General features: G+C 33.5%; 1 pseudogene; it reads right to left on the minus strand.

The window, feature by feature from the left end:
* Positions 1–1,176: 1,176 nt before the first annotated feature.
* LOC149143928 (putative cellulose synthase A catalytic subunit 1 [UDP-forming]) overlaps positions 1,177–27,753 on the minus strand; it is a 64,174-nt pseudogene continuing 37,597 nt past the window's right edge.

Consider the following 27,753-nt stretch of genomic DNA (forward strand, 5'->3'; position numbering starts at 1 on the left):
TCCACTGTAACAATACTGCAGTAAATAGAGAGATAAAAATAAAATAGAGGAAGGAATAGCTAGATTACCTAGTAGTAATTGCAAACACAAATCATGTTTGATTGAGTAGATTCTGGAAATCTACAAATATCACACAAAATAGATTCTTCTCTTGGTGAGATAGATGACACCTGGTAACAATCAAAATGCCTTTCCAATGGAACTTTTGCAACAAGGGGTCGGGACATTGTCTCTTTAGCCCACAACATTGTCTGAGAAGAAGAGCTTGGGCATCCAACAATAATGTTCTCTTTATACAATCAGAGAAATATTACCGGACAACTAAATGTATCAAAATCAAGATGAAGAATCGTGTGCTAAGAAAGTTCTCTGATAAAAAAGTTTAACATAGTTAAAACTGCCATTCACTGAAATTTAAATAGAAACCTAGAACAAAGACTTCTAAAAAAAATCTCAAATTTAGATGATTCAGGGTTAGGTCAAAACATGCATGTTATTTAACACACTACAGAAATAACATTTTGGATGCAATGAAGTCATCAAAGATGGGGTCAATGATTTCTGAAAATAGTTATAATTATAATTTATGAAACAAATGAACAACGTATATTTACTATTTTCCTAGGCACTTATAATTGTATTTTATGAAACGAACAAACAACATACATTTACCATTTTCATAGGCACTTGTATGCCTAAAATCTTAATAACTTCCACTGCTCCTACATGACACAATTATTTGATATTGACCACTCCACATTTAAAAAAAGATGATATTCAATTAAGACATGCCATAATTTTGCCCATGACCGGAATGTCACTTAAAAATGAATAAATGTTTTGAAAAATATATTCTTCAATATCAAACCATATAATCCATTGCCCACTATTCTGTGGCATCAGATCAGTTCTGAAACAAGCATGACTCCAAGTAAACCTCAGTTGTCTTAGTTGAAACGAAGAACCAAATGCACCGTACAATCTTAACTATCAATCAAAGACAAAGTACAAGGTTTAGTCCCTATGCTGGAACTAGCTAGAAAACAATATGATTAAAGCCCCTCCCTCTCGAATATTATTAACTATAGATGATACAAATGAATTTGAGATATTCTTGGCCCTCAGATGTGTTTTTAATTCCTCCTTATTTGCTACTAACGAACACTAACAAGGGTTTTAGCAATTTACACCACATTGATGTGTGTTTGATGATGATCCTGTGTTTGCTGTGAAAGGATCTGTCCTCACCCAAAGTAGGGAGAATATGGATGGAAGAAGAATTGACCAAACAAGAAATATTGTTGGTGTCTAGTTCTGGTGACCCATTAATCCCTTGAGGAATGGATAAAGATGAACAATCACCCATAGAAAGAAAAATAGTTTTCCAAGCAATTGACCTGAAGATTGATAACCACTATTAATAGCTTGGGAAACACCTGTTACTACACCAACAAGATTTACCACAAGCAAAGTAGTTGGAGGGATGAGAAGACTTATCCACTTAAAAACATAAAGCTTAGCAAATTCACCATCTTCATCTGAAGACTTTGATGTGACAGTAGAGTTTGTGTCAAGCCCCGCCAGAACTTCCAGTAACCCTTGAAAGATGACAAATAGATGTGCTGATACAGCTCCAATAACCCAAAATTATTCATTCCTCCACCATTCATTGATGCCAATTGTACTCCAACGTAACTTAAGAATAGAAGTTGTAAAAATGGAAATAAAATATAATATGAATAACACAATTGTAAAGTTTCTAATTTGCAAATCAAAATAAATATAAAAATTAGGGGGAAAATGTGAAGCATTGTATGAGAACAAAATCCAAAAAAAATCTAAAAGACAAGTGGCATTAGAGGTGAGTAAAGGTTGACAAGATTAAGGTTAGTAAGGGCTGACAATCTTACCTTAGGAATGATAAACTTCCTTGTAAGAAGACAAGCAACTGGCAAGGTACAATATGCAACTAGTGGGAGGGATGTGAGAGGATAAATTATGGTATTGATGTATGCCAGCCTCTGCAATTGCTGTATCCATACCAAATTGGACAATGCATGCTTAGTAAGATTTCAATAGAACCAGGGGCCCATCAAGGCACTTGATTCAAATGATCTAAAAGATTGATTGGTGAAGACCCCTTGAATGCAAGACGTGTAGGCATGCAGTATATTGAAATCCAGTCTTGAGCATGCATTTTAAACCCAGTCAAAATATCTTTTGTGACAAATCCATAAATCCACCTAATCTACACAAAATATGAGAACCCATTCATATTAGATATTTTCTTCAAGAACAGTTGCCTAGTGCTTGGTTGCCTAAATAAAATGTTTCCTTATTCTAAAGAGAATTTATGCAAATTCAGGAAATTTTTTTATACAACTTCACTATAGAAGACACTAATTCAATGAACTAAAAAAATCCACAACATCATCAAATAGATGCAGATCCACCTCTACTCATACCTCTTTTCCCCATTCTAACTTGTCTTCATATCTATAACTGATAACATGAATGGCTTCTTTCAATAAAGAAGGAGGATTCGCAGATTGTGGAAGACCACCATCTTCCATGAGGGTAGATTGAACAAACACTGGTGATTGACCAAATATTTTCTCTAAGATCCTTTGTGACATGAGTAATGATTTCTCATCATCAAATCTTGCAATACACAATTTCAAAGAAGGTTGAGGGTGAAAAATGTTTAAGGGTAAATGGGTTGTCAAAAAATGCAAATCACTGGTTTGGACTTGGACTCAGCTTCAACACCCTCTTCTATGTCTTCCAAGCTAAAGATGGGTATAGTAGATTCAGTTCGCTTGGTTATCGTCTTATCATCATCATACCTTCTTCTTTCTTTTCTTCTCTTCTTTCTAGATCCCCAACAACATCTCATAAAACATGCTGGTTCAAGATCCTTCTCAATGAGAATAGGATCATAACCATAGAGTTCTTGTCTATTAAAAAAACACCTCGTACCCACATAAACAGGCCCTTGGATACCATCGAAACCTCTCAAGGTGATCTCCAAAGATTTCAGAAGTAATATGCCAGGCTGAAATTATATGAAAATTGCATAATTTCATAGAAGAAAACATTTTGGGTGTTCATCAATTCTTACATCAAAGAACACAGTGTTACGATTAGAATATCGATTGTGTTGATCAACACCATCAAATCTCTAAGGAAATTGTACATAGAAAGTTTTCTTCCCAAAAACTAGATCCATTAGAAAACACATTGCCTCACGAATAGCTTTGTTGTTGTTTATATAATGACCCCAATCAAGGTTCAACAGAAAGAGGCCATTTGTGAGGATAGCAGAGACTCGGACCTAAGTGGAACAATGGGTAACAATCATCAGCGTCAGAATAATAATTAATGAATTTCATATGAGTAAATCAACAGTGTACATAGCTAGGAATATACCAATGCATTCATTGCACCGGCTTTCTTGTGGTGTTGGAAACTAGGCCTATTTTCATGGGATACAGAAACTAACCATGGAAATTCATTACCATCATTGTCAACTCCCCGACTATGACCTAAGAATACCTGAAGCAGAAAGTGAAAAATTTAGTAGTACTAATTTCTATTACTTGCAACATATTTATAAGCATGTTAAAGAAATGGAGAGAAAATTATGATACTACATATAGACTCCAAAGGAAAGATAAGACTTGGGTAAAAGATGAGTATCTAATACCTAGATCATCCCAGGATGGTCTTGAGTGTTTTTTCTTGGCCATGGAGTTCCATCTTGCATGGTGCATCCCTTTTCTGGCAACCTTTTGTGGTTTGGCCACAAGAGCATTTATCTGGATCTTGTACTCTTTATATTCCCTTTGATATTGGCACAAAGATGGAAGATGTCAAGGGAAAGAAAAACCAATAAACCAACAAAAGTACCTCTTATGTTTGGATACTTTAATGTGCACTTGCCTTCAGTGCTCTCCGCTCTTTAACAAAGGAAGGTTTTACTTTATCCTTCAAATAATCAATCTTCTGAGCAAAGTAGAATTCTGGAGCCCTGGGGTCGATATTTTATTGTTTTCAAAATGGAACCCACTTCCTTGCGAATTATGAAGTTTCTGAAAGGGTTTCAAAAGTCAACATTGCTGCTCCATCATCAGAGACATACAAGAAACTTTATCAATAGGATAATCCACGACAAGGATAGACAGAACAATATTTGCTGTGACAGGAGGAGGCTCCTTTAGAGGGTCCAATGTACTGACAAAAGTATCAACACTGACCAACTGAGATGGATCTCATTCTTTGTCAAACCTGTGAAATTGCAAAAGAAGAAATTCAATCTTGTCCACAAGGTTCCTACAATACACATGCTAGCTACTTTAACAGCCTTAAATGAGTGGCCTCTTGAATATAATCCTAAAAGTAATATGGCCACATTTGAAGCTAAATGCCAGGGATTATTAATTTATTAATACTCCTCAAGATGGTAAATTAACCTCAAATAAATCCTGTCAAGATATGTTTCTTGGTTAATGGGAATCCATTTAGGAAACTGTTCAAGAATCCATGACACGACAAACCAGACCTCACATATCACGGAGACCAGCCAAAGTGGGTATGCATCATTAACAGGCATTGATACTCGGTATTGAAAGAAAAATCCCACAATTATGAGCCGAAGAATAATCACAATCTTGTAAGGAGTAAGTTTGGTGGAAGGAAAAGGAACAACTTTATTAAGAGGTTTCCATGCATCATCAACCCTGGCACACACACATACATACACCAATCAATAAAACAAAATATACTATCAAAGTAAATATAGTATCATAGCATCACTCCAGAAACTTGAGATTTACGAGAAAAAAATTCGACAAGGAATAATCATATTCTTATATTGAATATTAAAGCAAGTATTGGTAAGAGAGATTGTTCCATTCCATGAATTGTGACAAGTAGCATACATTGGGAGGTCTTCCCCATTGGAACTGGTGCCCTCCATGTCCCCTTTTCCATCAGCATATCTACCTCCATTGGTCATTTGAAGCATATTTTTCTCTTGTTCAAGCTTCCAAATTTCAAATCTTTCTTTCGAGCCCACATTTCCAACTCCATAAGAATTCAAGTCCTTGGAAGCATCCACAATCCTTACTTGCACTGTAAAAATGCATCATGAAATCCACAGAAAGTGTCCATATCTAATCAGTTCAAACCACAAATGAACATAGTTATCTAGTAAAATCCCAAGACTAGTTCAAGACTATGTTGATATTTATTTGATTTAATATTCAATCCTATAATTATAAAATCTCACTGATATTACATAAATAATATAAATACCTGGTTGATTGGGATCAACATAGGGGACCGAGTGAACATGCTTTCCATCTCCACTACCAGTGACTTGCGCATGCTCGGGCGAGACATCTTGAATCTCCCTAGAAACCTGCCAAAAGGCATTACAATTAAATCCATACAAGCTAAATTTATTGTAAATAGTAGCCCATATAGTCACATTTCAGGTCCCAATTCAAACCACAAATGCAGCTAATGGAGAATGACAGTGTAGTTTTCTCAAAAGTTATTAGACACTATACTGGTTGACCATTTGTGAGAAGAGGAATTGGAGTCTAAGGGTCCTATCTTGAATAGGTAACCAAATGGATCTCCTCCCCTTGCCCATGCATTTGCCACTACATCATCGCTTCTACCCTTTGTTGCCTGTCATCTCTTCCACCATGAGTGTAATTGAACTCATTCTCCAAATCATCAACATTGTCTTCTTCCTCGTCACCTTCCACTCTTGGAATCCCTATGGAAAAACACCCAATATCAAAGACAACCATTAGTTACTACCTAGACACTAGTACTAGACAACCAACTGGACTAAAATGCCCATAATCCAGATCTGCAAAAATGCCACCATCATTTGTGCAGTATATCCTTTGTGAAATGTGGGGCTTCCATGACTTTCTAAACACCAAAAGAGCAAATATATATATGTTGACCTATGTATCTCTTATATCTGGTCTTACATTGAGGACAAGTCTGGTTTCCATCCTTATACTCATATTCATAGCAAGGCCTACAAACTAGGAATCCATACTCATTACATGCCACAAAGAGCTCCCCATCTGCTGTCACACCAACATTATCTCCACAGATCTAACATACTTGGCTGGTTGAGTGCTTCAAAAGCTTCACTTGCACACCAATAAACACCCGGTCTCAATTACACAAACCAAAAAAACAAAAGTTGAAAAATAAAATCTACAACTTGGGCCACTCTTCTTTGCGCTGCTTTGCTGAATCAGAGAGACCATTGATAGCCTAATATAGGATCATGTTAGGGTTTTGACCTAGTCAACCATTCATCAGTTTTTAAGTCATGGGATCTGAGTCTATAAATCCTATAAGCTTGCATCGTATTAGCATTATTATTGAATACTAAAAGAGAAGGCCTATTGAGATGTATTGTGTGCTGATGATAATTGTTCCATTATGATTAAATTGCACTGCCAACTTATTGTGTTTATTTTTATTATGTTTTAAGTCTCATCTCAGTTCAACTTGGACTTTTGGGAACCCAACCGAAATTACTAATCAAGCCATGTCAAGTTAGTGCAATATCAAATGTGAATGTACACAAAGAATCGTACTGCTTACCTATTGTCATTGCTGATTACATAAGCTAGAAAAGAAGACATGAGAATTATTCGAGAATGATTGGAATTTTACAGTGGCAACAGAGGAAGATGTTTAACATGAATATCAATAGACGTATGTTAGTCTCCCTATGATAAAGGATGTAAGAAGATAATAATATTTGTATAATTTTAATCATACATATACTGAAAACTATCTCTGTGATTATTGAATCATGCATCTTTGCAAACTTGATCCAAAATCTGTTAACCCATTTCCTCTATTATTATCATAATCTTTTTCCTCTAATAGTATCATTATTTCATTATGATATTGGAATAAAAGCTATAAACCCAGCCAATTTTCCACTGATTATGATAATCTAAAAGTATGAGTTGCGTACTGTTAATGGGCGAGGCAAAGGCAGTAGCATCCCATCATAGATAATATCGATGACAAGTCCCCAGACATATAGATGATTTATCAGACAAAAAAAAAAAAAAACTAGATCACACTACACTAATAGAGAAACAATGCTAAACACACAAACGGGTTGATCTTAATAAACTCACACTGAGTTAAAAATTGTTATATATGGTAGGCATAAGTGGAGTTTGACATATAACAATGTTTTCCTTTGACCTTGTTGGAGTTGGGAAAAGGCCACTTGTTAAGGCAAGCTAGTGGGTAACGAAAACATTATTTTGGTTTTGTTTGATTGGACCATTTCTAGGTTTCATCTTGTCATGATTTGTGGCATTGTCAGAGTAAGGAAAAGAGTAATACTAAGCTCAGGAATAGTAAATTGAGTTTGATTTTTATTGGCTCTTAGAAAAGGATGCAACCTAATTGCCTAGTGTTAGGTACTTTGAAATCTCTCACTGATAGACTTTAGTGGGCTTCAAATAGATCTTGAGGTTGGATGATTCACAGTACAATGTTATAATCAAATCTCACCTATATTCTTTAATTATAAGTTCTAGAGTATGTCCCAGTGAAGTACTATGGATGGCTGAATAAGAACTATCAGAATACCTTTAGGATGGCTTGGAATCTCTAATAGTCAAATCTTGGTTGAAGGAGATGTAGAGAAAAATGATGGTTGGTCACTTTTATATAGATATCAGAGCTATTATGGAGGATTATTGCCAATCAGGATTCATTCAGTGACCAAACTATGCATGAATTGGTCACCTAGAGGATGCATCATGCAGCAAAGTGATTGTTCATAGATTCTAAAGCAGTGTGTCGGATGCAAAAGTGAGGACAATAGTTTACAACACAAACATACCTTGCAATAAAATTTATGGAATCCTATATGAAAAATTGAAGAGAAGCCATTATGCACTAACTAAATCTGTGATTACTGGGTAATGGTACTTTGTCGTTAATGCTTATCTAAAAGGTGATTTGGGAAGATAAATTTCGATGGATATCTCTAGCATATTAGAACGATAGTGAAAAATGTTCATGGTGAATTACAAGTAGTTTCAGTCATCAAACTAAAAATACCTTATCATTAAGATTATAACCAATTTTGAAAGTTTTTATTTACTACATTTAGGGAGTGAGTCAACTAGCCAGTTTGAAGGTAGTTGAAGTTTTTCTCGTGTGTTGTAATCTCCACAAATCCTTTTTGAGTTAGTCTCTTCTCTAGTTATCCTTTTCTAAAACATAGACAATAGGATTTTCTATAATAAGAAATAGAAAAAGGTATGTAACTTATGTCTATATATATGGTTGACATCATACATGTTGTCCTATTTATGTTTTTCACTTTGGGGCACAAATCACTCTGCCTATTAATGGCGTTCCCTTTTACAGAACTCCCAACAGAGTCTTTTCCAAATTGAGGTTGTGAAGTACATATCCTACTATTCATGTCAGAATTCCACCATTGGAGTCTGATTTCAAACAAATAGAGAGGAGAAGTGGTTGATGGAGGGGTTTTGTAATTCTTCCCACTCAGTTTTGAATTTGTCACAACTGCTTAATTGGACAGATAAATTAATAAAATACCAGTGAAGCTTCCTCCTTATGATCAATTTGATGGTGAAACACAAATGTTTCGATGAGGTATTGCTAAGAATTTTACATAAAAATAAAACCTAAGCCCCCATGTGTAACCATGAACATAACCTATCATGGTGATTAACAAATCAGGTCTGTTAACTAAGCTAAAACTACAACATACTACAAAAGTGAACACACAAGCATATTGAATTAGGGTTAAACTACAGTAATGGCATGGACAAACAACAATTAAGAAACCTGACCCTCCACATGAATGTGATGATGTTAAGGAGACATAATAACTTTTATATATGTTGCCCCTTCCCATCATTACAAGGTTGGACATCAATTTTCTGTTATTAACGAAAACAAAGCTGGACATGGGATTGCAAAAACTAATACAAGAAGATCTATACCTGAGATTGCTGAAATGAAAGGGTTGGGGCTTCTGAGAGGAAACGTACCTGTAATAGAAGCCTCACAATTGTTGAGAGAGAGCATTGATCATTGGATTGATCATTTTTTCCAAATGGAGGTTCCTATCCAATATAAAAACAAAACATTAAAATATTGAATAAAACCCTCAAGGCAATGCTGAATAATTTTGACAAAATGAATCAAAGTTTATGAGAGATATCTGGATATTTGAGAGAGATAGATACAGATTTAAGTATTAGGTTCGTTAGCAAACCTTACATCACCATTATGGAAACTGGCGTTAAAATTTTGCAGGGAAGGGTGTAGAGGTTACCTTGCCAAACATCTGGAACCTGCGAGGGAGAAGCTATTTAGAAACCCTATAGAAAATAGCATGAATGAACCTCGGCCAACATGGATCGGGTAGGTAATTACCATGAACAAGCTCAAGAAAACCTTCATTTCGGATGGGCATCTGCATCCTAGACTGTTGATGAGATCCCACTCCCGAGATAATGACAAGTGTAAGGACTATAAAAGCTCTCCATAAGTTTCTAGTGCGTGAATTCACTGTGGGGTAATGTCTCTAAGAATATGATAAAAATTCATTTTACTTCATTAAATCCAAAACCATCAAGGTAAGTTAAGACGATGTGGTAATATTTTATGGAAAGTTAAACTCTTGTTCATTTTTCTCTTCAAGTGCAACCTCCCAATGAACTAATGCTCAAACAAAATCACTATACTTAACAAATCCAATAAGGAGGACTCAAATATTATTCATTTATAAAACCTAAATTTTAACCACTATTGGTGCCTATGCTAATGAATAGGCCATATTACATTTATCACATGAAAACTACCTAGTATGAATTATATAATAATAACTAACATAATAGACTTTGGATATATTACATTAGACGACTACCATACTTATAATATTATTATCCATTATGGAGCCCATTACATTACTAGGGGGGATCCCACCATTTCATCCCCTTTGAACCACATTGCTCTCAAATTTTATATCTATGATGTATCTCCATAAGCTAACTTCCTGTGTATGGGCATCGCCCCCAATCATAAGAGTGAAGTAGTCCAAGAAGTGTGTCCATAAAGAGATCATCCATAAACCAAGGTCCCATGTACAAGTACTACACTCCACACTAAGAATGAAGTCATCCAAGCAATGCATCCAAAAATCCAACTATCAAGTATAAATGTTTCCTTCAATGTTGACAATGAAGTCATCCAAGAAAGGATTACATAATCTTATATCCTAGGTACAAGTGTGCATGTTGGGTCCTGACTAATCACACATGAAATTGATGAATAGACATGAGGATTTTGTTAAATATTATCACCATGGTCATATGGATCCAAACATCTTTCCACCAAGATACTATGTCATCCATAACCAAAATATCATCCACATAGATACAAAAGGTTATTTATTGAGATGGAGTTATGTACTCTATGGTACAAGTATTATTACACCAGAATGTCATGACTAATCATGAGCAGGCTTATTTTACCAAGGTCCCTTAAGATTATGGTAAAAACTTAGCAGGAAGAACTAAAGTGGAACTTCAATGTTTATTTTGTTTTACTGTGACTAGGTTAGGTGTAAATAGGTTAGGTAGGAGGCACCATCTGAGATCCTGACAGCAATATCAAAATTTTTTACTGAACGACTCTCTTTCACCAGGTTTCTCAATTGAGGCCCTAAATTTCACCGAGGCCTTCTCACATTACTTAGAAGAAGATAATATTCCATCCTCAAAATCCTCCACCTCCTCAAGTTAAAAAATAATACTAGGCGAAGGAAAAATTACTTTGAATCGTAGCACACCAATAGGATTTTTGCTACTTGTTTTATCAAGAAATATAATTCTATTAATGAAACAAGATGACTATGTAATTAGAAAATGTTAACGCTCAAAATAGTTTTGTGAAAAAATTCCATTACCTAAGGAGAACATATAGACGAAGGAGATACTAAAGATGATGCTCCCATAATAGATAGAACTTAACATCCACCCATCACTACAACACATGACTCTTGAAGCCAAATATTTTCATATATTGAAAAGGCTTGGTTGATCCAATCCCTCTACTCTAGTACTTCTCACATGGATACGTTGTCAATATATTGTGTGTAAACTTTAGACAATTTGTGATCCCATTTATAGTATCATGAATTAAATATTCCCATCCTTTCTCTACTTTATTTTATATAAACATGAGAAGGAGACATGAAAACTTGACTTACTAGTGACATGACCTATAAATAGTCCACAACATCATAAGATGATCCATAGAAACATCACTAAAAGTCAACCCATATTAAATAGTTCTCAATTTAATAATTCATTAGATAGTTTAATATATGTTATTTTCTAAATAAACCATGGTTGATAATAATTTTGTTAACAATAACAAAAAATCTTATATAATAGAATATGTTTGTGTATTTTTTCGTTAGCAAAAACAAAGTTGATCATATTTCTATTGGATTTGAAAAAAATGCACATAGTAGATACTTATAGCATTCACAAGGAATTGAGGTCGTTATATTCTCGTTACAAATTTCTATCTCAATATTTAAAATTCCAGCAAAAAATTAAGAAGCCCATATCCCTTTATAAAATTGATTGTAAACATCTAGTATTTTAAATATTGATAATTAAATTATACCATGATAAAAGTTTAATTACTTCCAATAAGGAAATTATGTACTCTATCGTCACCTAGAATAGAGTACTCTCGCAAAGTCTATGTAGATATGACATTCTATTCTCTCAAGATTGATTATTGAAAAAAATATTTGAAGATCTACTCTCCACCTAGCCATAGAGCTTATTGCTCTAGATATTTCAAAAACAAGTCATGCATGAGCCATCAATCCATTACTATGTTGTCTCTTCTTAGCCTTGTCCTCAATTACACAAGAAAAAGTGATGCCATCTTCTCCTTATTCTCCCTTCTTATACAGAATACATCGATGGTAAGGAACCCAACCACTATGGTTGACCTATCATTATATAATTATTCCTTTGTCTTAACATTTTCCATTCACATAAACCTACATTATATATTATTCTTCCTTTGTCTTCAATTTTGTAATAATCAATATAATAATTAATTAGTAAAATTTATACTTGTTAGAAATTTCAAATTTATGAATGGAATGTCAAGAAAAGGTATCATGTAGATATTGAACATTGCATGTCTTAGATCAATATAGAATTTACATATATTTAAAAATTGCACCACTAAAAGTTGCACCAATGCTCGTTTTGATATAAAACCCAACTTTCCCATTCAATAATGAAACGATAGATAGGAAATGTAGGTGAAAATGTTGAAAAGCATAACCACTTGGTTCTTTCCCATATAAATTTTCTTGATGAATGAAAATAGTGTATTCCTTTGTAGAAAAGTATGAGCTCTGAAAAGTTCCATGATAATTGCATATTCTTGGGGCTTGGTTTTCAAGGCAAAGTCCAATTTTCACTCTAAACTAACTATGATCATCAATAACCACTTGGTGAATGCTAGTATTCAGTGAGTAACCCAACCAAACTATAATTTGAAACCGAATAGGTCAAAATGAAAATTAAGTATGTTAACACAAGAGTTCAATAAGAACTTGAATTTGGTTACTCGTGCCTACTAGGGAGATATTTCCATTAAAGGAAATCATAACACAAGAAATAATACAACAAAGTATAAGTGATCTGAATGATGATGTTACCAAAGATGTAAGTGAAGGACTAGGAAATTTATGGTGATCATGGGAATGATAGATCCGGAACACAAGATGATGATGTTGTTGGAGAGGGAAATATCATTGTGGAGGGAGGGATTTAGTTTCTAAAAAGATCTCAACTCAATCTACCCTGTTGGATGGGTTGTTTATCTCAGATACAATGAGATTGCTTAAATTCAACTTATCAGGTTCATGAGGGTAGAAGAGTGAGGCGAAATAGAGATGGGAAGCTTAACAGTCCTCCACAAGGAAAATATATGCTTGCATGTAAAGGTAAAGGGAATGATAGGGGGGTAATTTGATTCAAAGAAAGGGTGAATTATGCATCCCTAAATGCAAATCATGAGACTCTGTTTAAGATTCGCCATTCTAAACCTGCGAGAAGACTAGAGTGTAAGCATGAGAGAGAAGCTAAACATATTGTGGGTTGAGAAGAGGGCTAGGAAGGCCCTTTATGGTTCTTCCTCTTTTATATTGGAGACACAAGATTTAAGATTGTTTATAAGGTAGCAGTAAAGATGAGATGGATTGTCAAGCATATGCTGGCAGGGGTGTTGTTGGAATGTCATAGTGGAAAAAATGATCTAATGGATAAAATGAATGCCTGCTTCCAAAGAAGATTTCAATATTGAGGAGAAAATTGGGAAGGGTAGCGGATGGTTCCCTAAGCTAGGTCAAGTGCTTGCAATGGATTAAAGATCAACTTCTGTTGCAAAATCTCATGAGGAATATGATTATGCAATAAATGCACATGAAAAATTGGAAGTCAAAGTCTAGGACTCATTACAAGGAACTGGTTCAAACAATCACCGATAAGTTTTGATTGGGATCTAAAATTTGACTTTCTCAAAATTGAATGAAGTTGGAACCACTCTGAAACAAACCGAAATAAATAATATTCATATTAAAAAATTAAGTAAAAGTTGACATTATCCTTATCTATCCTTTTCAAAAAGGAAAGATAAGGATAATGTCAAGTTTTAATTTAACTTTAAAAATTAAATATTACCATTAATTACTAGGGTTAGGTTCTGTGGGCCCTATAGTAAATATATTTATTTTCCTTTGAAGTATTTTTTATTAAAAAAATATTATTTGGTGGTCATTAGCTATGTTGCACTACATTCTTCAGAATTGGTCATTTAGTAGAGAAGTAGTCACTTTGGTGTTTTAAGGTCAGTTCAATATAAGACCAACCTTAGCCAACCTGAACCACCAAACTAGACTAGTACAACTCTAAAACCATTGGGACCAACCAATTCCACTAGTTCTAGGACAGTTCCAATAAGAGTGTGCCCTTCTAATCTTCCTCTCAAGTCAGTTTGTTGGATACTTTCAGGAATGGCGATTTGGAGAGTGCCATAAACTGTCAGACTATTGTGAGAACCTAAGATCATAAGTAGTTAAGCCTTGACAAACAAAAATTTTACAAGGAACTAGTACAGACATCCCAAAACATATTTAGTGAGGACATGCATGCAAGGAACTATTATAGACCTCCCAAGATACTTAGTGAGGACGCGCATGACCAAAAAGCATAAAAAAAAAATTATCCACCCTCAAAAACCCTACCCAAAACATTGAAATGTGGTGTAAAACAAATTGCTGGTAGGCTATTAATGCTACCAATAATCATTCCCTCTCCAATTTCACAAGAAGCTCCTACTCAAGCTACCTCCTCCACTATAGTTATAGTAAGTTCTTGCAACTGTGTGAGCTACAAGAAATTAAAACTACCTTGGAATATCCACCAATCTTAGGGAACTTGAATTCTCTACATGCCCCAACTATTTTGGGTTGATTGATTAGTTAACTGGAGGATCACTGAGTTTGACTGAAGTTCCACTACTTAAATGACCTTGCACTAGTTCCTCCAAAAGTTAGAACTAGTTTAACTAGCAACAACCTGAGATAATTGACCTTTATTGCTACAAATTAGTAATCACATATGCAGAGCTGAACTCCAACTCCTCCAACTTGAATTTACTGAGTAAACTAGGTGACACAAGCCATGTCACACAAGTTAGCATCAACCAAGTTGTCTGTTGATGTATAAATTTGAATTTTTTCAATTTAATCAAGGAAAAATCAAATTAAGAATTTCTTGCTGCATTTTTCACCACATAGTTCATTGGAATCTATTGCTTTCACTATGAACTTGGCATAGCTCACATGTTAAGTTCATAAGGTTTTGGGCTGATGTGGTTCTATGTGTTGTGTATATAAAGAATAGGTGTCCATCTTTTTCTATTAGAAACAAGACTCTCTATGAAATGTTGTATGGCCACATTAATTCGGTGAGGCATCTCAGGGTTTTTGGTTCCTCCTATTATGCCTTCATACCTAAGGAACAGATAAAAAAACTCAGTGCAAGGAGTCACAAATGTATCTTCTTTGGGTACTCATACATCCAAATCATACCATCTCTATGTTGAATTGAATAAGAAGTTTATAATATCTAGAGATGTGATCTTTCTTGAGTCTTCCAAGATTGACAATTTTCTTGAGTGGCAGCGTAATCGTTTGGATAGATTCGAAAATGCAAAGTATTTTCAAGAGTTTGATGGTGAGATTCCACATCTCCTTCCCTTAGATCTATAGTTTCTATGAAGATCCTTGAAGAAATCAAGTTGAATGAAATTCCTTCCCCTGCTTTGTCAAGAAAGAGCTAAGAGACTACTAGCAACAGGTAGCCAAATCTGACAAGCAATGAGGGTACATGCAAGATAAAAAGCAAGGATTGATGAAAAGGAGTGTACTAACTATACACATATCATAAAACATCTTTCATCCCACTTAGGATGCCTTGCATTGTGCCTGGTTAGTCATAAGATCATGTTGGTCACAACCTTCATAGCTTAAATAAACAAGTGGTAATACTCTTTATCTTCTAAGCTATGTAATAAACAAGTGAATGGGAGTAAGACACGTAGAGGAAACAAATGGAATGACTTTCAGTTCTTGCAACCATGCATGTCATTGAAGATAAAATGATACGACAATGATAAGCAAACTTTTAAGCTACAGTAAGAAGTTTATTTCAAAAGATGCACTTTGTTTTCCATACCTAGCCTCCAAAGGGTTATGCATCATATGGAGTCTTCATGCGGTCCTGATATTCTATCATACCTTGGGTTCCTTGGTCTGCTTATTTTTTTGCTCAGCTCCTTGAAAGTCATCTATCATGTCATCTTTCTTCGTGGCCCGTGAGGGACATAATTGTGTAGTTTCAGTAGGCAGTGACTGTTGCGGGATGAGGCCTTGGGAGGACACATTTACACAATTTTAGGATGCAAGGCACTACTATGGGATGATGCCTTGGGAGGACACATCTACGCAATTTTAGGATGCAAGACAGATTGCGTAGTCAAGGGAAAAAATTACACAGTTTCTGGAGATAGTGGGTTCCAGCTGAGGGAAGGATATTGGAGGAAACCACTGCGCAGTTTTGAATGCTAAGGGAGGTTGGGATTTCTGTGCATTGCACAGTTCCAATAGGCAAGGGAAAATCTTGAGGGTTACATATGTGAAGTGCACAGTTTAGGAAAGTTGGATGAGGCTAGGTTGCTAAGGAAACTCCGAAATTTAGCTAAGTGTGGGATCAGTGGAATTGATGTGAACAATGATAAAACTTGACTATGATCACACAATTGAAAACTTAGTGATACAACATAGACCATCCAGAACATATAACACATACTTCTCTTAATGCAACAACCTTTGTGGCAGCTTATAGCAAGTGCGACTTCGATGATAGACTTTGGGAGGATAAAGGAAACACTTGTATAAGAGTGTGTGAAATGAGTGTGAAACATGTCTATGTGGTGAGGAAAACCCATTCTAATAAATATTTCCCCTTGAAACAAAACAAACCTCCCTTTGCATGACAAGCGATAACCCCCATGCCCAAAGATGACACATTCTATATAAAGATAAAAGCATGAACGACTCTTAAGATAAAAAAGAGGAGCTTGATATCATCGACTTACCAATAAGTGGCTAAGGAACGATCGATCACGATATCCATAGTAGGCTCCGAAATTTAAGTGCAGGGCAAAATTTTGGATGGTGTTGCAGCCGCTACAACAAAGCTTTCACCTTCTTGCTAGCTTCTTTTTCAACCAGTATCTTGAATTCTACGATCTTGGAGAATGTCTCATCTTTCTTCCACATGAAGAAGATCCAACACTTCTATGAGAAGTCATTAATAAAAATGACAAAATATTTGTGTCTGACAGTGAAGGTTGTCGAGAAAGGTCCATAAACATCATAGTGATCCTTTCTAGGACTGCATGTGCTTTGTTGTCCAGCTCATGGAATGTGGATTTGATGTACTTCCACAATGTACATCCTGCACATATATCCTATTGCTTAAGTGCTCCTTTAGGGAGGCCAGTGGTTATTTGTTGTATAATATTCGAGGTACCATGATGCAAATGACCAAGTATTTTGTGCCAAATTTCATCAGCATCGTGACCTGCACTTTCTCTGCGTTAGTGCTTAATGCAGCGCAATCTTCCACATCTATCTTATACAGGTTCTTCACACGAACCCCGATCTGCTTCATCTGTCCCGTGGCTAAGTTTTTCAGGAACACTTTTCCTTTGTTTAATATCACTTCACAACCATGGTAAACCAACCACTTGGTGAATGCTAGTAAACAGACCACTAATCCTTTACCTTTACCTTCTTTTACTAGCGCCTCATATTGAAAATTTGAAAACAAAATATTTCTTTTCTCTTAAAAAAATGTCTTAAAATCCCCCTCTATGTAGCAATGCCGAATGCAATGATAGACAAGTTGTCTTTAATTGTATCAACATATATGAACAGGACAAAAGAGGAATTGATGTTCAAGAAATCTTGTCAGTAAAAGTTGTCGCATTCTTCTTAGTCGACTAACCCCACAAAACAAAGAGCCCAATAAATCATTGTCTTTATATTAGATAACGTGAATGGTAAATAAAATAACAACCTTGGTATAGGTGCAAGACAGTAGTTGCCTGCAAGTTGGCGGACTCAGGGCACACTTTCAGAGTCAATTTTATAGTTGTTAGATAATATTGTCTTAAATTGATATGTTTGTGTCTTAATTGTTAATTGTATTAAATAGGTTTCATCTAAAGTGGTCATTGTCTTAAATATAAAGTTTTGTTTTAAAATATTTTTGTCAAAAACTGTTTTTGTCTTAAATATAAAATTGTCTTAAAATAATTTTGTATTAAATATAAAGTTTTGTCTTTAAATGTTTTCCTCAAACTACTTTTGTCTTAAATATAATTTTTTTATCTCAAAATATTTTCATCTTAAATTATTTTTGTCTTAAAATATTATTGTCTCAAACTGTTTTTGTCTTAAACTATTTTTGTCTTAAATATAAAGTTTTGTTTTAAAATATTTTTGTCTCAAATTGTTTTTGTCTTAAACTTTATATTTAAGACAATTCAATTGATATTAAATTTTAATGTAAAATAACTAAAATAAAGTGTGATTTTTTAAGACAAAAGATTTCTTTTGTCTTAAAAAATGTCTTAAAAGTGCCCTTGGCATAGTAGTGGGCCATGGAATCTGAAAACATTGATGCCATCCTTGGATGATGGAAGAAGTCGGTTAGACAAATGTTGGAGTAAAAATACAACCACCACAACTTAACAAACTAAAGCTGAACAGGGTAATGGGATTTAAGCTACTTGATGGTGTGACTATGCGAAAACCTCCATTTCACGCAACAGAAAAGGGTTTGAATCAACTTGAAGCCACTAAGGGCCAACATAGTTGCAAAGTTGCAACAAGGAGAAGCCCAAATGAAACCACAGTCGGCTTGGCGTGGGAGTTTTGGGTAGATGGTAACACCCAAACTTTTTCCCACAGTCGGATCACCCTCCCAAAACTAACGGGAGCAGATCGAGCCATGTGTCGCAGGAAAGCCCTTGCCTTTACGAATACATGTAGCCAGCGAGACACGACGAGATCATGCCGCGTGGAACTGAGAGCAAGGAGCAATTAACACACGTAAATTCAGGGAGAGAAACCTCTCGCATGCCATGTGAAGAACAATGCGACTCAGTGTGAACCTTAATCCCTCTATTGCATTGAATATAAGGCACCATTAACGATAACATAACAGTTGTCAAATGCATACATAATAAACAATATTTGTAATTTTATGTATATATATTGTTTCCGTAGAATGTAAAATGCTTTGTGGTGTTACAGAAAGTAATAATATTTATATTGAAAAGAGTTTACTTTAACATCAAAATTAGTTTATTTTATTGTTGATTTTTAAGTTCATCTTGTTTCAAAGGGTGTGCTTCATTAAAAGTTGCAATGATATAATAATTTTTTTTCTCTTGATTCTATTAAAGAAAAAGGCAACATAGTGACCGATAAGAGCGAGGCAAGCAAACATTGTAAACAACTGAAATATTATATTGTAACATACTTCTGATTGACAGCCATCCATATATCTTATTATTGGATTGGGCTTGTCTATTCTCCTTGTAATTAAATGTTTATCTGCACACGCTTTGATGACATGCATGGATGGTTCAAGCAAACAGGTAGAGAGGGCTCAAAAGAAGGATCCATCGGTGCTCTCACAACAGTACTGTGCCGCACAGTGTTTCCGAGAGTCACACTGTCGTCTAGAGATAAGCGAGACAAAAGAGTGAGAAATTAGAGGAGAATCACTAGGTTGAACACTCACTTCTCATGATGGAGGAAGGAGTGCCGCACAGTGCTTCCGAGAGTCACACTGTCGTCCTGAGATAAAGACAAGCGAGACAAAAGAGTGAGATATTAGAGGAGAATCACCAGGTTGAACACTCACTTATCATGATGGAGGAAGGAAGGAATACTCACTTATTTATTTATGTGAACAATTATTCGCTTTTTTTTGTCTGTTTGTCATGGAGCGAGGAGACCAGGAATAAATGAATGCCAATATCGCTGGACCGCGCCTTCACTGTCCCCCGTTCTTGTGACATTAAGAGAACGAGCAAGTGAAGATATAATTTTGTGTGAGACAAAATGATGAATAAATAGCCCTGAACCGACCCAACTCAGAATGCCAAGATCAATAGGTCCCGCCTTCTCAGCGCTTTTGTGTTAATAACATAAAGACTCTCAATGATTACAATAATCATGGTCAGTCCTTAGCTAAAGTTGGAGGAAAATGAGTTAGTGTTCGAGAAAAAAAATCCGAACATCTTATAAGTTTGTGACATGATGAAAAGACAAAAAGAATAAATCCAAATGCCAGCTTATTAGATAAACTAGTGGCTATTTTGAATGAAATATTTGTGGAGATTTTATAGGAATACATTTTGTAGCGAATTAATTTGATGTACAAGAATATATTCGTGGCTATTTTGAATGAAATATTTGTGGAGATTTTATAGGAATACATTTTGTAGTGAATTAATTTGATGTACAAGAATATATTTGTGGTTTTTTGGCATACATGTGGTGAATATGTATAGGAGTGTGTATTCCATAAATAGCATTACATCGATAAGAAATCTAGAATTAAATACTTGCAAGAATTTTGTGGTACTGCAACAATACAGTTTTACATTTATAGTTTATTATTTATTTATTTTTAAGTTTTTAATTTAAATTAGATACTTGCAAGAATTTTGTGGAAATGTACTTTGCAATAATACAGTTTTATGCTTATAGTCTAATTGTATAGGTTCTTTTTATTTATTTTCTTTCTTTTTATTTTTATAATTTTTAATTGTGAGAATTTCACCCCATATGCCAAAACATAAATCTAGCAAGGGGAGGTTGAGCAAAGTCACCCTATAATGTCTTTATGATCGTATTGATGCATTAGAAAAAGGAGATGTGATACCCATGGTGCAATTTATTTCACATACATAATTATTTTATTTTTACTTGTAAATATTGTTTTAACATGTTGGCCATGGGGGCCATGACTTAGGTTGACTGATTGATGTAAATAAATTTTATGATAAATAAATGTTTTTTCTTTTGTGAATATTATATGAAATAGCATGTGGGTGATGTGGGTTTCTTATTCTCCAAGAATTTGTTAAGTGGTTATGTTCAAATGGTGGACCTTCCCCAATTCTCTTAAAATTCCTAGGGAAAACACTGCCATTAGGAAACAATGTAGCTAGAGAGAAATTTGTGATGGGTGGAAAGATAAGCATAGTTGGAGAGAACATATATGTTGGGTGAAAAGATAAGAAACAACATAACTAGAGATAAATGTTATGCTGGATAAGCATAGTTGGAGAGAAAGACATGCTTATAAAGGAAAAATGAATGATTTTTTCCTAATTTGAAAAATCCTAGGAAAAGAAAAAGGGTGGAAATATTTTACAAGCAAGATGTTGCTATAAAATATGTCGGGGAGGAAAATAATAAATACCACTAAGTGAAAATAGTTTGGATATTGTTCAAAGAACAAAGAGGAAGGGCAATAAGCCTGATTTTGTGGGTAGTTGTGAGGAGTGTAACTGGATGGTTGGGAGGATTTCCATCAAAGTTCTTATTAATCAGATAAGTAAAATAAGAAATACCTCTAAATGAAAATAGTTTGGACATTGTTCAAAGAACAAAGAGGAAGAGAAATAAGCTTGATTTTGTGGGTAGTTGTGAGGAGTGTAACTCGATGGTTGGGAGGATTTCCATCAAAGTTCTTATTAATCAGATAAATAATCTAATCATATTTCAGAAGAAATGTTATTCTCTGTCTTTTTCAGAAATTGTTTTGATTTCAATAAATATTCGAATATTATAGAAGTACATATGTGCTCAATTAGTGAGTTTGTTTTATACTCTTGTTAGGAGATGAAATTATTGTAAGTACTAGTTATAGAAATTGTGACCCTAAACTATGATAGTGGAGTAATACACAACAAATTCTAGTAATTCTTGTTGTATGCAAGTAATTAAGAGAGAGTCTAGTAATGCATAGAATATGGAGAGTATGAATTATTTAGGTGGTTTTAAGAAAAAACTAGTAACAACAAGGATATAAACTTGGGATTGGTTGGAATGAATACCACAAAGAAAAAATAATATAAATTTCCTTCTTTGAAGGGTATGTTTTAAATGTCATTGCAAATATAGGTAAGTATACTTTCCTGTAGTTATTGTAAGCTACGCAAGAACATGGAATTGGAAAGCTTCAAATAGATTTTATCTTATAATATTTTACATGGTTGACGTAGGGATTATGCAGGTAGATCATTTTTGAAAGTGACGTATTATTTGTAAAAATATATGCATGCATACAGTAACGGTTGGCTTGAATATCCTAAGGATTTTTTGTTAAAAAGGACAACAATACTAGAACGTAGAGGCTTGTTATGATTATTTTTTCCATATAAAGTATTTTTGATAACCCGAGTAAAAAAAAATTATGGATTTTATATTTGACATGTGGCTAAAAAGTTAAAGTGGGATAAGTAATATGCTATGACACTGTAAATATTTATTTTGATTAATAATTATTTTATGTATTATTATTCTTGAAAATATATTAAAGGCTATCATGTGAGAGATTAGACCCCTAACTAACATGAAAACAATTGGAATCAATTATGCCCAAGAAGGGGGCAGGAAGAAAAAGAAAAAGAAAAATACTTCATATTTTCCATACATTAGGAATTGTTGACTGAGTAGACCACTAAAGAAATACATGACTAGAGATAAATGTCATGGGTGGATGTTGATTTAAAGAGGGTTGCGAGAGATAAAGGTAATTATAATAAAAGAAAGACTCTAGTTGGAGAGAAAGAATGGACCAAAAAAAGGAATTAGCAAGACACTAGTTGGGATTAAGGATGTATGAACTAGGAAAGAATCATTAAGTTGTTTTCTGGGCAAAGAGTAGTTGAAGCTCCCGGGTAACTACTAAAAAAGTGTAGTTCACGGTTGGGAGGAACATGTCAACCTTTAATCTATTCTAGGAAACTTTTAGATAAGTATATATGACTATTTAGAAAAATCTATATTAAATGTATTACTTTTGTAGTTCAAGGTTATGAATGAATAAAATATAATTTTATTATGGTTATAAATGTTTTTGGTTGTATTCAAGAAAATTAATGGAAAAATATTATTAATGTTTCAGTGAATGAAATATACATAGATGTATGTGTATCTATGTTTGTTCTGCTAAATAAAATATAATTTTATTATGATTATAAATGTTTTTGGTTGTATTCAAGAAAATTAATGGAAAAAGATTATTAATGTTTCAGTGAATGAAATGTACATAGATGTATGTGTATCTATGTTTGTTCTATTACAGGAAAGTTGGTGGTTAAAAGATAAAAAAAATTAACTATAGAGTCTTTTGACATGTGTATATTAAGCATTCTTCTATTGGATAAATTGGGGAAAAAGACCTAAACAAGAATAAACCTTGATATTCATTATACAAGTGTACATGAAGAGTAAAACAAGAGGGTTTGACTAAAATAGGGGTTTACTCTTAGTAACGAAAATTAGAAATATGCAAGTAATATGTCTTACGTGGTAACTTTTTATTGTATAAAATTGAGTTCATTTGCAAACTACAACAAAAGAGAATCATTACAACACAATAAGTAATCTAGTTAAGTAGAAGTAGAAATTTTTATGCCCAACTTAGCATGTTGCAGGCCAAAGACAAAGAAGAGAGTCTCGTCAGCTGGACAAGAGACAAGCAATCCTAGGCAAGATAATAGTAGGGCCTAAAGGAAAACCTTAGGTGGACACCCATGATAGTAATCCACTACGAATTGGACCTAATTTGTGCTTTTTAAGATAAGAAATAACCATATTATTCATATGAGTATACATTAATAAGTATGCATAAGGGACAATTTCACAACAAATGGGGTTCTATGTAACCCCAACATTTTAAAGGTTCCCTATCCTTACTATTAACTCCCTTACTACTGATTGCTACCTATTTTCACCTAGCTAGGGTCTTGTTCTATGTTCATGGTGATTTGTTGTTGTTTTTGTTAAATTTTTTATTATGGAAACCTTTACCAGGTTGTTTAAATGGCCCAAAGCTGCCACCCTTTCCACCCTGAGCCATTTTTTCCTTATTCTTATTAGACCAAGAGAGATTTTTATTTCTCTGCTTGGCTTATTGGTAGTAGATTCTTCCCTTCCTAATGGATTCATCCATGGTGTTTGTATTTTCATACTCAATTCACTCTTTAAAAGAGAGTGGAATGTAATTTAGGAAACATTGTATTTTTGTTGTTTCTTCTTTTAGGTATGACACATAGCGTAATAGATGAGTGAACTTGGTTACTAATTCATTTATCGAAATTTGGGCTAGTTTTAGATCATGAAATTCTTTAGCATTATCATAAAAATAACACTTGGTCAAATATTTTCCTTTAAACAAATGTTGGAATTCCTCCCACTTAACCTCTCTACCTTCTAAGTTATGAACTATTCACATTTCCTCCCACCATAGAGAGGACTTTCCCTACAACTGATAAGTATTCATCTTGGCTTTCAACTCTTTAGAAGGGTTATACACTTGAAAGTATCTATTAATATTGAGTAGCCATGCCTCAACTAATTCTTTTGTCTACCCATCATTATTTAGGGGCCTGATTGTTTTGAATTCTCTGTGGAGTTCTATTTTGGGTTTCTTTCCCAATTTTTTATGAATTTTTTACGAACTATGCTCCTCCCCTTATTCATATTTTTCCTCCTTGCTTTCCACCATTTCATTAGGAGTTTTTTTCATTTAGATGTATCCCCTTTGATTTCTAACAAAGTAAAACTTAAAACGAGAACTCATATGATTACCTGTTTTTTTGAGGTAGAAAAAAAATCAAATGATTTTGAAAAGTGTTGATGCAGAATACATATATTTCTTTTAGCATATTTATTGACACTTTTTTTTTTATGTATATCCATGGGATCTTGGATATATGGTGATCGGGTGATTTGTTAAGGAACTCCTTGATGTGAAGTCATCAGTTCAATTCCTTGCCCCAATTGGGTTGATATATTGGACATGATGAAGATGGAGTCCTACCAAGTTACAAAAAAAAATTATGTACATTATTTTTTAGAATGTTAGTGATTTGTATGATGATTTTAAAAAGTGTTGATTCTGCATCAGGCCCTTTTTTTAAAGGGCTTATTTTTTTACTTTAAATTTTCTAATGTATTAAATGTGAATAATTATTTTCTAAATTTAACACCTTTTGAAGTAGTCTTCTTCTTCTTTTTTTTTTTTTAGGTAGTGCGGTCTTTATTTTTTTACATAGTTAAAGAAAAATGTTGATATCTTAATGTTTTGATGTTCTACATATTTATATATCACTAATTAATTTTTCAATGCACATCAAATAATTGTCTCTAAAAAAAAATTTAACAATTGACATAAAAATAAACATTTTGAACATAAGTATAACAAAAAAATTACACATTTTGATAATTTTTTGCTAGAAATGACATGTCAAAATCTTAATTTTTATAGGAAAATTTTAACAAAAATGGTTAAATAATAATTTTTTTTATGAATTTTATGTCAAAAAATAATAATAATCACAATCTTTTTAAAAAAATAATGATTCACTTAAAAATTTAAAGCGAAAATCACATAATACAAATATTGAACATATAACAACATTACAAGTATAACTAATTAATAGTTACAAAAAATGAGCTTGATTTCCAAGCATAACTTAAATTTAATCAATAATATCATGTAATCCAAACTCTTCATCCTCTAGAGTTTCATCATTGTCTTCTTCCACAATATTTTCTGCTTCAGTTTTCTCATTTTCCTCTTCTGATGGATCTTTGATGTCTGCGAATCTCCTAATGCATTCCTTTCTAATTATTCCATTTAATGGTGGTTGAGGTTCCTTTGCCTTTTTTTTTTCGACATGTGATTCATTAAAACCCCCTTTCCTCAACACAATTTCTTTCATTTCATCTATAAAAAATTGAAGAGCATTATTTTTTTGCTAAATACATTTGCACCGTATTGGGTTTTTTTCAATGTAAATGCAGTTTCTTCCTTTTTGTAGGCAAGATGCTAGTGTTGTACCTAATTATCAAGCACAAAAGAAATAATGAAGTAAATTAATATAATGACATATAAATTAAGAAAGAATATATTGAAATTCAATTCTATATAATAAAACTTACCTGAGCCTGAGAATAAATCCAGAACCCAATCTCCTTCATTTTAACATAAGTCTATAAGATAGTTAATCAATGACTATGATTTTTGATAAATGTTAACTATCTCTCCTTTTTCTTCTTTATCTTCATATGTTAGTTTTTTTACAACAACATCATAAACCAATACTTAGCTATGACTCTTTCCATCTACCTGATTAAGAATCATAGACTTATAGCTATCATATTTTGTCCAACTTTCAATATGGATGAACTCACAATCACTTATAATTGGTTGATCTTCACAGTTAATAAAATTTGCCTTTTTCTTGTAACAAGAAATAGTAAAAGTTAAATTAACTTGTACATAAATGAATTTTTTAACATTAATCAAACATACAATTTCAACATCTTACCATGTAAGCTGCATCCTTGAGTTTGTTTTCCCCTTGAAGTTTGCTAATAACATTTCCAATTGTGTGTCTGAATGAAATGTCACAAATATCCATGATGGTGATGATGTGACTTCTACAAATCCCACATCCACTATACTAAAAGCTTGATAAGTATAAGGGTCACTATCATAGTCAATGTTTGGGATATTGAAACCATGGGGAATATCTACAATAACTAGGGAATAATCCATTTTAGGTATGAGTTTAGCAATCTCTTCACAATCACCTTGTATTTTTTTATATTGAATAGTGTCAAGCCCATTCCAAATGAAATGAGTAAGAGTTGGATCAAGTTCAACATTACTAAGATGCTTCTTTCTCAGTCTTTCAATCCTAATTTTTTCAATAGAGCTTCTGAAACTATCTGGTTCTCCATTTGCATCCTTCTTTATCTTTAATAAAATAAATAAATATATGTATAAGTTATAAAATAAAAATAGTATACATATGAATAAAAATGAATGTACAGATAAACATACCGTTTTAAATGCAAGATAAAAATCTTTTAGTGTTAATGTAGAACTTGAATCTGGGTAGTTGCGACAAGATTATCCCAACTATCTTCATTAAAAAATTTAACCATTTGTTCTTGTATTTTCATGTAAACTTTGTGATTGAATAGATAAAGAAAAAAATTTAATATAATGACATGCATAAAAAATATTACCAACAACAATATGTTATATTTAAAAGAAAATTATAATCAAGAAATAAGTAAAAATAATTCAATAAACTTACTTTTGAAATTCCTCACACATTTAATCCAATGATAATTCCCCTTACTTCACACGAGATACTATTGTTTTAATAATTTTTTCATCCTTCACTCCTTGCAATGCTCTCCAAGGTGTGATGGTCATATCTTCCAGAAGCTGCTTCATTTCAGGACCTGATTTACTGCTGGTACATATCAATGGTTTAGACTTTCTGACCTTCTGGTTAATAATGTCAATCTTCTCCCACATGCTAAAAATCTCATCAATCGAGTCCCATATCTCTCGAGTCCTAAATTCCAACTGGAAAATATTATCAATACTTATGAATATATCAGAATGTACTTCGTTTCCTTTTGAATTAATTTTTCCATCAATTTGATAGCCTATTTACATACAACATTCCTTCCGAAATTCTAGGCTAACATTTGTCTTTCCCCACCACATTTTTCTTCAAATTCATTATGAATAATCCTAACACTTTGGATGAAAGTCATAGACATCCTATACTCTATCTGTATTATGATCCCATGCCAATAAAATTGCTTTTCTATCTAATAAACCAACATAAATGATACGTTTCATTGTTATCAAAATGCGGGTTATTGTCATATTCCTCCATTAATTGCCTTTG

This window comes from Pinus tabuliformis, chromosome X (assembly GCF_031772625.1).
Source record: "Pinus tabuliformis cultivar Carrire ecotype Pingquan chromosome X, CPIR1, whole genome shotgun sequence".
Lineage (NCBI taxonomy): Eukaryota > Viridiplantae > Streptophyta > Pinopsida > Pinales > Pinaceae > Pinus > Pinus tabuliformis.